Source organism: Protopterus annectens, chromosome 4.part0, assembly GCF_019279795.1.
Source record: "Protopterus annectens isolate FY-2018-M chromosome 4.part0, PAN1.0, whole genome shotgun sequence".
NCBI classification, from domain to species: Eukaryota; Metazoa; Chordata; order Ceratodontiformes; family Protopteridae; genus Protopterus; species Protopterus annectens.
The window spans coordinates 994,816,506-994,829,758 of NC_056733.1; positions in this window are offsets into that span (position 1 = coordinate 994,816,506).

Genomic DNA, 13,253 nt, shown 5'->3' on the forward strand with positions numbered 1-13,253 from the left:
AATCAAGCCTTACAACAATCTCTCAATAGTTTCCCCTCAAACAACAACTCAGGGGTGATGCTCTCTTTTGCAATGCAATGGAAAATCTGAACACTTCAACTAAACAAGATTTTTCCTCCTCCTTTAGGGACCAATGATGGTACCACTACCATTTCTCTCTCTTGTTTCCTTATTCCTTTTTTTAAAATTCTAATTTATTATTATTTTAATTCCTTAATTCCTGCTACTAGAAGGTCTACCTAAAGAAAAAAAAAAAAAAGAGTGTTATACTATGAGTTTTTTTTTTTTTTTTTTTTTTTTTTTTTTTTTTTCTTGAGGAATGAGGAGATAATGAGGAGAAAATTTCTAAAAATAACCCTATGTAAGTGAAAATACTTAACTGTATTATATCTATTTGCTTATGCGTGAGCTTTTCTCCCGGGCTCCAGGATGGAATAGTAATGTTATAACAAACGTACACAAGGAAGTTCGAGGATGGAATGGTAATGTTATAACTAACATAACAACACACAAATCACTAAAACGATGAAATTTTATAAGAAGCTTTTGGGCTATCCACCCTTCATCAGCATATAAAACAATGAATATTCTTTGTTTTAAATAGAGGTTAAATTAAAATCACATGATTCAGCCAGCCTACCAATTGCTTATTCATACCTAACAATTAAAGCAATAACATTCAATTCCTATTTACACTTAAAATATCTAAACATCAAATACTTTAAAAAACATATACTATAAAGCATAATTTATGTATAATATATAAATAATTCACAAAGAACATCAGATGAATTATAAACTTCCTTCAAATATTGTCTCTATGCCTTTTTACCAGTACTGGCTTTAAGCTAACAGTACTATTTAAGCCTGGTGGTGAGTCTGCTTGTGGCCTAACAATCCATTCATATTCTCTTAATTCAAGTTCATTATTTGTGTCACCTCCCCTTGGGTTAGTAGTTAATACATTTACCCCTCTGAATTTGAAAGTATGCGCACTGAAATCCATAATGTGCTTGAACACACCATTATTTGGTACCTTCCTTTTTATTACTGACTTGTGCTCAATAATATGATCCTTTAATCTCCTTATCGTTTTACCTATATAAAATGCCGCACATATTGTGCAGGTTGCTAAATATACTAATTTTGTTGTATTACTATTCACTGAACAATTAAAAACAAATTTTTCTTTAGTTACTGGATGTTGAAAATCTTCATTTTTATCAAAAATATCTATGCAACAAGTACAGTTAAAGCATTTATAAGTACCTTTTCTACAATGGGATGTTACTTCCTTATTCTTAAAGTCTTTGTAACATAAAATTTGTTTTAATGTCTCCTCATTATTTCTGGCATTGCTAATAAAATTATCCAATTTTTCTCTATAATATCGCATACTTCTTTTGTATTACCATTAAATGTAGTTACATATCTTACTATATTACTATTATTATTCTCATATGTATTCTGTGCTGCTATTGATATACTTCTACCAAAAATAGGTTTATACTTGTCTTTCCTACCTGAGACTACCTCCTTAAATATAATATTTATACTATGTATAGGATAACCATTCTCAATGAATTCATCCTTCATCAAATTAGCTTGATTTATAAAGTTATTTTCTTCAGTATTCAGTTTACTAACTCTTATTAGTTGTGATTTAAGGATGCCTTTAAACATATGCGGAGCGTGCATGCTATTTCTTCTCAAATACCTATTTGCATGCACTTCCTTCCTATAAATCATGGTTTCTATTTTATCCTGTTTCTTATACACAATCACATCTAAAAACACTATGTCCACAGGTGAAGAAACCATTTTAAACTTCAGAAAATTTGTAGTTGTATTTAAATATGTAACATAATTTATCAAGTCTATAGCAGTGCCATCCCAGACAAAAAAACAATCATCTACAAATCTGCAATATGACTTTACATTACTATTAAGTGCATTGCAATCACTCAATATGTATTCCTTTTCCCACTGATAGAGCACTAAATTCGCAAATGTATTTGCTACTGGTGTACCCATAGCTACACCAGTAATTTGCCAGTACGGAATATTGTCAAAAATGAACACATGTTTTGCCAAAACCACTTCTAGAAGCATACAAATGTTCTCTATTTCTCTAGATTGTAAATCAGTTTCTGTACAGAGAAAACTTCTTATCGCTTCTACACCATAATCTATACAAATAACCGCGAATAACGAAGTTATATCATCGCTTCCACAACATAATCTATAGGAATAACCACGAATAATGAAGTTATATCATCGCTTCCACACCATAATCTATAGGAATAACTGTGAATAACGAAGTTATAGCATCGCTTCCACACCATAATCTATAGGAATAACTGAATAACGAAGTTATATCATCGCTTCCACACCATAATCTATAGGAATAACTGAATAACGAAGTTATATCATCGCTTCCACACCATAATCTATAGGAATAACTGAATAACGTAGTTATATCATCGCTTCCACACCATAATCTATAGGAATAACTGAATAACGAAGTTATATCATCGCTTCCACACCATAATCTATAGGAATAACTGAATAACGAAGTTATATCATCACTTCCACACCATAATCTATAGGAATAACTGAATAATGAAGTTATATCATTGCTTCCACACCATAATCTATAGGAATAACCGCGAATAACAAAGTTATATCATCGCTTCCACACCATAATCTATAGGAATAACCGCGAATAACGAAGTTATATCATCGCTTCCACACCATAATCTATAGGAATAACCGTGAATAACTAAGTTATATCATCGCTTCCACACCATAATCTATAGGAATAACCATGAATAACGAAGTTATATCATCGCTTCCACACCATAATCTATAGGAATAACTGAATAACGAAGTTATATCATCGCTTCCACACCATAATCTATAGGAATAACTGAATAACGAAGTTATATCATTGCTTCCACATAATAATCTATAGGAATAACTGAATAACGAAGTTATATCATCGCTTCCACACCATAATCTATAGGAATAACTGAATAACGAAGTTATATCATCGCTTCCACACCATAATCTATAGGAATAACTGAATAACTAAGTTATATCATCGCTTCCACACCATAATCTATAGGAATAACTGAATAACGAAGTTATATCATCGCTTCCACACCATAATCTATAGGAATAACTGAATAACGAAGTTATATCATCACTTCCACACCATAATCTATAGGAATAACTGAATAACGAAGTTATATCATCGCTTCCACACCATAATCTATAGGAATAACTGAATAACGTAGTTATATCATCGCTTCCACACCATAATCTATAGGAATAACCATGAATAACGACGTTATATCCAGTGTTACGAGCAAACAATCACTGTTATTTTTTTTGCTCGTACCATTTAGAAAGCTTTTCCAGAAAGTGTGCAGTATCTTTTATAATACTAGTGCATTTTGTCAAATATTTAGATAATTTTTTTCTGCAAATACTTGGATATCGGTTCCATTATCCATCCTTTGCCTGAGACTATAGGCCTCAAGGGTGGGTCTTCTAAGGATTTATGTATCTTAGGAAGTCCATATATTTGTGGTATCTTGGGACAGGGTACTGTAAAGTAATTAAACATATCTGTAGATATTTCTTGATTTAACTGCATATCATAAATGACCATATTTACTTCTGAAATATAATTCTTTATCTCTAGAAATGTTATTTGCTTTAAAGTTACAGGATCTGTCAGAAAATTCTTAAATTTATTCATATAATCTGTTTGATTCATTATCACTGTCGCCCCACCTTTGTCCGCTTGTTTGATAACTATGTTATTATTCCCTTTTAAACATTTATGGGCTTTATATTCTTTGTAGGATAAATTATATTTATCCTCTTTATATCGTTTCGCATGTAAGCATCTAAGCTCCTTCTCAACTATACTTTGAAACGCTGATATCACTGGACAAAGCTGTGGCATGAAAGTGCTTATTTTTTTACAACCATAACCATTATCAACATTTTGTTTAAAAATCAGCCTCAATGTTAAGCTTCTAACAAACAGCTTAACATCAGTTATTGCTTTCACAATGTTATCTCTTGCAAACGGAATAAAATTTAGACCATTTCCTAGCAGTTCAAAATGGTCAGTAACTAAAGAAAAATTTGTTTTTAATTGTTCAGTGAATTGTAATACAACAAAATTAATATATTTAGCAACATGCACAATATGTACGGCATTTTATATAGGTAAAACGATGAGGAGATTAAAGGATCGTATTATTGAGCACAAGTCAGAAATAAAAAGGAAGGTACCAAATAATGGTCTATTCAAGCACATTATGGATTTCAGTGCGCATACTTTCAAATTCAGAGGGGTAAATGTATTAACTACTAACCCAAGGGGAGGTGACACAAATAATGAACTTGAATTAAGAGAATATGAATGGATTGTTAGGCCACAAGCAGACTCACCACCAGGCTTAAATAGTACTGTTAGCTTAAAGCCAGTACTGGTAAAAAGACAGAGAGACAATATTTGAAGGAAGTTTATAATTCATCTGATGCTCTTTGTGAATTATTTATATATTATACATAAATTATGCTTTATAGTATATGTTTTTTAAAGTATTTGATGGTTAGATATTTTAAATGTAAATAGGAATTGAACGTTATTACTTTAATTGTTAGGTATGAATAAGCAATTGTTAGGCTGGCTGAATCATGTGATTTTAATTTAACCTCTATTTAAAACAAAGAATATTCATTGTTTTATATGCTGATGAAGGGTGGATAGCCCGAAAGCTTCTTATTAAATTTGAGCGTTTTAGTGATTCGTGTGTTGTTCTGCAAATAGTAGCTTGACAAAGAGTTTTTTTAATAATGTTATAACTAACATAAACAGGAAGTTTGAGGATGGAATGGTAATGTTATAACTAACATACACAGGAAGTTTAAGGTTGGAATGGTAATCTTATAACTAACATAAACAGGAAGTCCGAGGATGGAATGGTAATGTTATAACTAACATAAACAGGAAGTTTGAGGATGGAATGGTAATGTTATAACTAACATAAACAGGAAGTTTGAGGATGGAATGGTAATGTTATAACTAACATACACAGGAAGTTCGAGGATGGAATGGTAATGTTATAACTAACATACACAGGAAGTTTGAGGATGGAATGGTAATGTTATAACAAACGTACACAAGGAAGTTCGAGGATGGAATGGTAATGTTATAACTAACATACACAGGAAGTTCGAGGATGGAATGGTAATGTTATAACTAACATACACAGGAAGTTCGAGGATGGAATGGTAATGTTATAACTAACATACACAGGAAGTTTGAGGATGGAATGGTAGTGTTATAACTAACATACACAGGATGTTTGAGGATGGAATGGTAATGTTATAACTAACATACACAGGACTTTCGAGGATGGAATGGTAATGTTATAACTAACATAAACAGGAAGTTTGAGGATGGAATGGTAATGTTATAACTAACATACACAGGATGTTCGAGGATGGAATGGTAATGTTATAACAAACGTACACAAGGAAGTTTGGGGATGGGATGGTTATGTTATAACTAACATACACAGGACGTTTGAGGATGGAATGGTAATGTTATAACTAACGTACACAGGAAGTTCGAGGATGGAATGGTAATGTTATAACTAACATACACAGGAAGTTCGAGGATGGAATGGTTATGTTATAACAAACATATACAGGAAGTTCGAGGATGGAATGGTAATGTTATAGCTAACATACACAGGAAGTTTGAGGATGGAATGGTAATGTTATAACTAACATACACAGGAAGTTCGAGGATGGAATGGCAATGTTATAACTGACATACACAGGAAGTTCGAGGCTGGAATGGTAATGTTATAACTGACATACACAGGAAGTTCGAGGATGGAATGGTAATGTTATATTTAACATACACAGGAAGTTCGAGGATGGAATGATAATGTTATAACTAACATACACAGGAAGTTTGAGGATGGAATGGTAATGTTATAACTAACATACTCAGGAAGTTCTAGGATGGAATGGTAATGTTATAACTAACATACACAGGAAGTTCGAGGATGGAATGGTAATGTTATAACTAACATACACAGGAAGTTTGAGGATGGAATGGTAATGTTATAACTAACATACACAAAGAAGTTTGAGGATGGAATGGTAATGTTATAACTAACATACACAGGAAGCTCAAGGATGGAATGGTAATGTTATAACTAACATAAACAGGAAGTTTGAGGATGGAATGGTAATGTTATAACTAACATACACAGGAAGTTTGAGGATGGAATGGTAATGTTATAACTAACATACACAGGAATTTCGAGGATGGTAGTCAATATCTTTATGCAAGTAGCTGTCACCCTCTTCATGTCATGGATGCCTTGCCATATAGGTAATTATTCAGGTTATCTAAAGGATAATTGGCTAGGCTTAAAATGGCTTGCAAGGGCAGTTAGCTTAGTACTAATCTATGAACCTATGAACCTATCTAAGTTATGTAACGATGACGTTAATTTAGAAAAAAAAAATGGAGCAAACAGTGAATGTGCTTAAAAGAAAGGATATGATTTAAAGTCTATAGAGACAGCTAAAATGAAGTATTAGAGGGATTATACAGAAACAGAAGGAAGAAAATAAGGACAGGTGATTGTTGAAGCAATACTGTGAAAGATCAAAAATTAAAGGATTCTATATATTATGCCTCTGTTTGTAATATTAAGAGTGGGGCATTAGTGGATATGACTAAGTATTATTGGGAATATCTGTTGCAGGATAAATGTTTGTCCACTATTTTGCCAAAAAAGCCCTATTTCTCATTTAAGAAATGTAAAAATATGAGGGACATGGTAGTTTATTTCAGCTTTGTTAGACCTGTAGTAAATATTGGTAGGCCTTTCATGTAATATGGCACTTTCCAATGTAATAAATGTAGCATGAGTTCACATGCTATTAATACAGTGAACAAAATTAATGAAGTTAAATTTAAGTCAAGGGGGGCATTCATACGTGAAAGTAAAGGGGTAATACATGCACTGAAATGCCCGTGTGAATTGTATTACATGGGGGAAACTAAGAGAAAATTCAGGATTAGATTTATGGAACATTTGAGGGATGTGAAAAATCAAAGGGAAGGAAAAATAATATCCTCACATTTTAAAAAAAATCATAATAATGTTAAAAGTTTATTACATGGTACCATTTTAGAAAAGATTGAGTGTATTATGAAGAATGAAAATGTATTAAAACAAAAAGTGATGTAAAAGGAAAGCATATACATTTTAATATATAAAATACTGGTACCTAGAAGCTTAAATAATGAGCTGAATTGGAAGTGTTTGCTTTAAATTAATAATTTTAAGTAACTTGATTAATTGCTTAATTAATTGAATATAATTTATGGATGTATAAGAAGGGTGTGTTTTTTGTACTTGTGTTATTCCTTGAAGGTGGTTACACAGAGGCGCTAGAATAAAGTTTTGCATTTTATTATATGGTCCTTTGTTTTCCTGGAGTTTTCCACTGTGAGCAGAACTGCTGAAACATTTGAAACATTTGGACAGTAGTTGCTGTAATTTTTGGAGTGAGAAGGAGAGAACAGAAGAGTGGTTGTATTACATTATGTGGATAGGCCTACAGTTCAGAGCTATGCAGACACATAACTTTGTCAGACTGAAATCCATGCAGAAGTAGCATGTACACACAAATCCATAAAACTAGCAGTATTCACAGCATATAACAGCAATACTCACATTCGGTCCATAAGTCTGTAACCTTCTTCACAATTTAGTTAGCCTGTCTCCACAAGTCTTGCTGTAAGAGTTATTCCCACCTGCTGTGTGTAACACTCAGCAGCCATACACCTCCACAATGTGTTCCTCACATCCAAGGCAAAGGGACAATGGCCAAATTAAGTACTCAATTATAGGAGTGTGTTGCTATGACATTGGCTATTGGAAGAACTACCCAGCTACTCTGCATGCAGTTAGCAAGTGGGGAACACCAATTGGTTCACAGGCCATCACCTGGTCAAGAGCATTACCTACAATGGGCATGCAGACACCTATTCCAAACATCCGTCTACCAGTACTCCACATTGAGAAAACAAAAAGACGTGCAACCTTCTGATACAACCCAGTACAGTGTGAAATAATAAAAAGGTATGTGAAACAAGTCAGCAAATAAGTGACTGTAGTATGTGTTTTCTAATAATGGGAAATGTCAGAGCAAGACTTGCTGTAGTGATGTCCTTCTAAACAGCACATATGGCCATAGCATCTGCCTCTCTCTGCTCTGACACAGAACACAGCTCAGCACCCTAACTTACCCCAGAAAAGGACAGCTCACATATGACAAACACTGGAGTGTCTGTCAACACTACGGACTGTGCCACTGCTAGGCCAGCCACAGGGATATTGTACATATTTATATGTACCTGTGAATATGAGTATGATACACATGTTTGTTGTGTAAATCTAAGAGAACTATATAGTGTGTATACACCTTCCATAGCCAGAGAACAGACAAGATTCCACACATGTGGTTGGACAAAAGGGCTCATAGGTAGACTGCTGCCCATCATGCCCCTGCCACAAGTGCCACAGCAGGTGTCACCAGTCACATGTTTTGGACTGTCATGGAGACATATGCATGTGTCAGATCTAACACTGGACATATTCTCAGGGTCATAAATGCAATTCTTCATGCTAAGTGTGACAACATCCTTGATCTTGGAGATGCCCATGGTTATTATGCTGAGGTCATAGATAGAAGGTTGGGTGAGATGTTGGCAATCCTTGACTGTGGGATGTCTCTTCTACAGCATGTGGCGGGACTTAGGCATCAGCCACTTGGACGTAGGACAGCACATATGTTGGGAGTAAAATGGTGTAAAACTCTAAACCATGGCCACATTTGTCACTCAAACACACACAGTCAGAATACTGATCTCACACACACAAACATACATACTTGGCACAACTGAGATTAAAACAACTACCTACCTAGGTTTTGCTATTAAAGTGCTCTGCATTTATTGCACATGCCATGGAGAAACTAGGGTGAAGGGTGCTCCACAGTTCCTGTAAGGTGAACAACATCCACTGGCCTTGCACAGTATGGCAATGGGAGATGTCTTGGGTGAGAATGACCAGGAAATACTATCAGCTACAGAAATATACACAACGACCAACACAGATACAGCCATACACACATTTGCCACACCTGCTGTTAGCAGCCCTGCCTATCTCGTAATTCAGTCCACACTGTTACAGAGTTTTGCCACACAGCACATGCCTTATTGGGCTAAAAAGTGTCATCAGTTACCTGTATGGTCGATGGTGACAGGGGTCCTCATACAGCAAACCTTGGGACATGTACTGGGGGTACCATGGTGTAAAAATATTAAACCCAGCACCCTACCCACATTGAATATAGTACTCATTCATACCCATGATAATGCTATGACAACCCCAGAGCCACACATTAACCAGGAATGGGATTCAAACCTTTCCCTACCTATCTAATTATTGTTATTACACTGATATGCATTTATCACATGTGCCACAGAGCTAGTAGGGTGAATACTGTTTCATAGCTCTCCTAAGGTGAGCAACATCACCATCCCTTGCAATGTATGGTAATGTGCAGTGTATTTGGAGAATGAGGCCCTCAGAATGCTGTCTCCTACAAATATGCACACTTACACACACACATAGTCACATTTGTCAGGTCTCAGAGGGTAAACTACACCTGTCTACTTATTGGTAGAACATCGTTATGCTGGTACTGCAAGCTCAAGGTAGCCCATAGGGTGAAGAGTGCCACAAGGTACCTTTACAGTGCAGTACAGCAGCAGCCCTTTCTAAGTATAGCAATTGGTGGTGTAGTGGGTGAGAAGGTTCTCAAAGTATTTTCAACTACAAGTTTACAAACTCAAAAACACTGTTATACTGAGTAATGCACATGGACACATTTGTTGGTACTGAGGTCCATTGGTGCAGATGTCCCTGGGTGTGTACCGGGCTAATGTGCATGGAGATATGAGAAGAGTAGGGCATGTGCGTGCACTGTTATCATGGCACCTGACATTTGTCAGCAGGTCATCTATCAACTACTGCCACTTGAGTGATCCCCAGGGTGACAGTTATATTCACCATCCACTCATCTGAATTTCTCTTGAAGAGGGCAAGTGAGGTGCTTTGATTGACATGTATGCAACATATATCACATAATGTGGCCAGTGTCTGGGTTATGGACCTGTCTCCAAGCATGTTCTGTTAAATGTGGTAATGCAGTTGAGGTATCCAAGGCATGTGGTGTATACTGATTGTGGTTTCCTAGCTGTGGCATTTGTAACACAGCTGGGCAGACGTTGCATTGCCAGTCAAGCAGGGATTTCCTGTAAGTAGCCAAGATGTGACCGTGAACACTTGGAGGTTTTGGCCTCTTTCCATATCAGACAGTTGTTTTATGCCTAGGGTTGTACATGTCAAGTACACTTGCAGCCTACCAAATTGTTGAAGGTGTCCATTGAGTTACATGGCAAATGGGCCATTGGAGCGGGGAGTAGAGGGAGACATTGACTTCTTCATTCCTGGATGACACATTCATAGTTATGCAATGTGCCACATGGAAGGACTTTCTGTCCACAGTGGCAATGTGGTGGTCAGAAGAGAGGTTGCTGTCAAGCTGTGTTCACAGACCTCCTATAAGGACATCTGTCTCCATTGGACTACCATCAATGTGGCCGTCTGTGGAGAACACATTAATTTAACAGGGGGTTGCGACACATTTCTTGACATTGAGACTAAGGTCAGTGTTTTGACAATAGTTGGAGGTGTCAGTGGCAACTTTATGCAGGATGTTAACATAATCTGGGGAGGTAAACATAGCCCCCAATTAGCAATTGTCTGCAAACATTGTTAACCACAGTTCATTCCTGCTGGGCTGGATATTAGAGCCACACAAAACACACAAGACTGGACATAGAACAAGAACCTGTGGTACTCCACACATGACTGTTTTGCAGTCTGACACCACTCATGACTGTTTTTCAGTCTGACATGGAGTCCACTGTTTTGACACTGTCAGTTCCATCCATGAGCCGGTATGTAAACCATTTAGTGACATAGGGATTAATGAACAGATGAGTGTGTTTGCCTATGATTCTTGAGTGTGGAATTGTATCACAGGACTACGAGGGCCATGTATCTTGTTTTGGACTCCATATTGTTCTATAGTAATATCACATGACAGATTATAGGACTGAAGAGTGTCCACAGCTACCACAAAAGTGGGCCCTGTACAGTAGACATTTGGTAGTTTGCTGGGTGGACCACACAAAAGTGTAGCAAAACCCACCCCTAATGGATATGGATCACAATGTTAATGACACAACCACAGAGACACACACTTGACAGGAATGAGATTCAAACTCCTACCTAACTAGTTTACTCCACTATAGTATTATACATTTATCAAACACACCATGATGCTTACATATTTAAGAGCTATCGAAAGGTATCTTTAAAGGTGAGTGACATCCGCAGCAGTGATAAAGAAGTGTAATGTGAAATACAGTGAGTGGGAATGGCCTTAAAATTATTCGCCTACAAATAACAGACACACCTTTACATTTGACAGGACTGTGATTAGGATTGCTACATAAATAGTTATTGGTACTCTACTGTTATCACAAGCGCAACAGAGCCTATAGGGCCGAGGGCTAACAAAAGGAATTTGTACAGTGACTGACTGCAGCACATGTTCTGATATTAGGTGATGGGATGTGTACTGGGTGGGGATGGAGTACAACAGTAATTCCTTCACACACACAGTTTCCAGGACCAAGATTCAACCCCCTACCTATCTACTTATTTGCTTTAGGAAGTTATGCATTTATTGCACACACTATTCAGCTTACGCTTGGTCAAAGGTACATCTAAGGTGACATACATCAGCAGATACTGTAGCGTGGGACTATGGGATGTGTACTGGGTGGGAAAGGCTTCATAATGGGACCGTCTCTTTCACTGTCTGTGCCTCTTTCCCATGTGTATGTGTGTGTATGTTTGAATTATTGTAGTATGTCGGCCTTAGATATGTGTGCGTATCACACAAAACATATGGAGATTTACCACATACCTGCCACCTACAGCTGTCTGTGGATTTTCCTGTCTAATGTGTGTGTGTGTGTGTGTGTGTGTGTGTGTGTGTGTGTGTGTGTGTGTGTGTGTGTGTGTGTGTGTGTGTGTGTGTGTGTGTGTGTGTGTGTGTGTGTGTGATGACCAAACAGTTTTCATTTTGGTGTGTGTGTACAGACATCTGCAGATAACAGATATCCATGATCCACTGTGGTGTCAGACATGGGCTTTATTTCTCTATGTGTAGGAGCATGCCCAGTATGACCTTCTGTATTGAGTGTAGGGATCCATTCTCTAAGTGTAGGAGTAAGCCCAGTACACATATTGCTTGTGGGAATCCATTCCAGGGAGAGTTGTACTCCAGTCCAGGGTTCTGAGTGCTACATCTACACTTAGCAAGCTATTTTTGCAGGATATTTGTAGATAGGTTGCCATTATGGAGACACAATTGGTCCAGACATGGGGGGATACTCTATGTAACTACGTTTCCTATTACTGTCTGTGCTGCATGTGTAACATGTTCTGTTTTAGCATAGATGTTTGGACATATGAAATGTTGAACATTGTAATGTATTGTGTCATCAACTACTGACAGATATCATTGTTTGCTCACAGTTGTTTACCAGGGATATACAAGACCAATGAAGCAGAGACCAATATTGTGAGGCAAAGACTAGACATTGTGGCACATTCCTGCCATTGTGGAGGGGTGGCTACAGACAATTGAGTGATGGGTCTATGTAAATGGTCCAGCACCTTGGTGCTATGCTGGGTGGGGATCCCCTTCTTGTGCATTTCTCAACTTAACTGAATGGCCATATCCTGCTGTGGGCATACCTCTCAGCCGTACAGGTTATCCAAAGGCAGGACTCATATATCTGGTGAATTTCCCTTCACATTGTGGTTTTCAAGCAGGTTTGTAGTTATGCATTCATGGGTTTGCAGTCAGGGGGACGTATGAGCAGATATTAGAGTTTCAGGCTTCACATGAGTCAGGCGGAAGTATGAGCAGACATTAGAGTTTCAGACTTCACACGAGTCAGGCGGAAGTATGAGCAGATATTAGAGTTT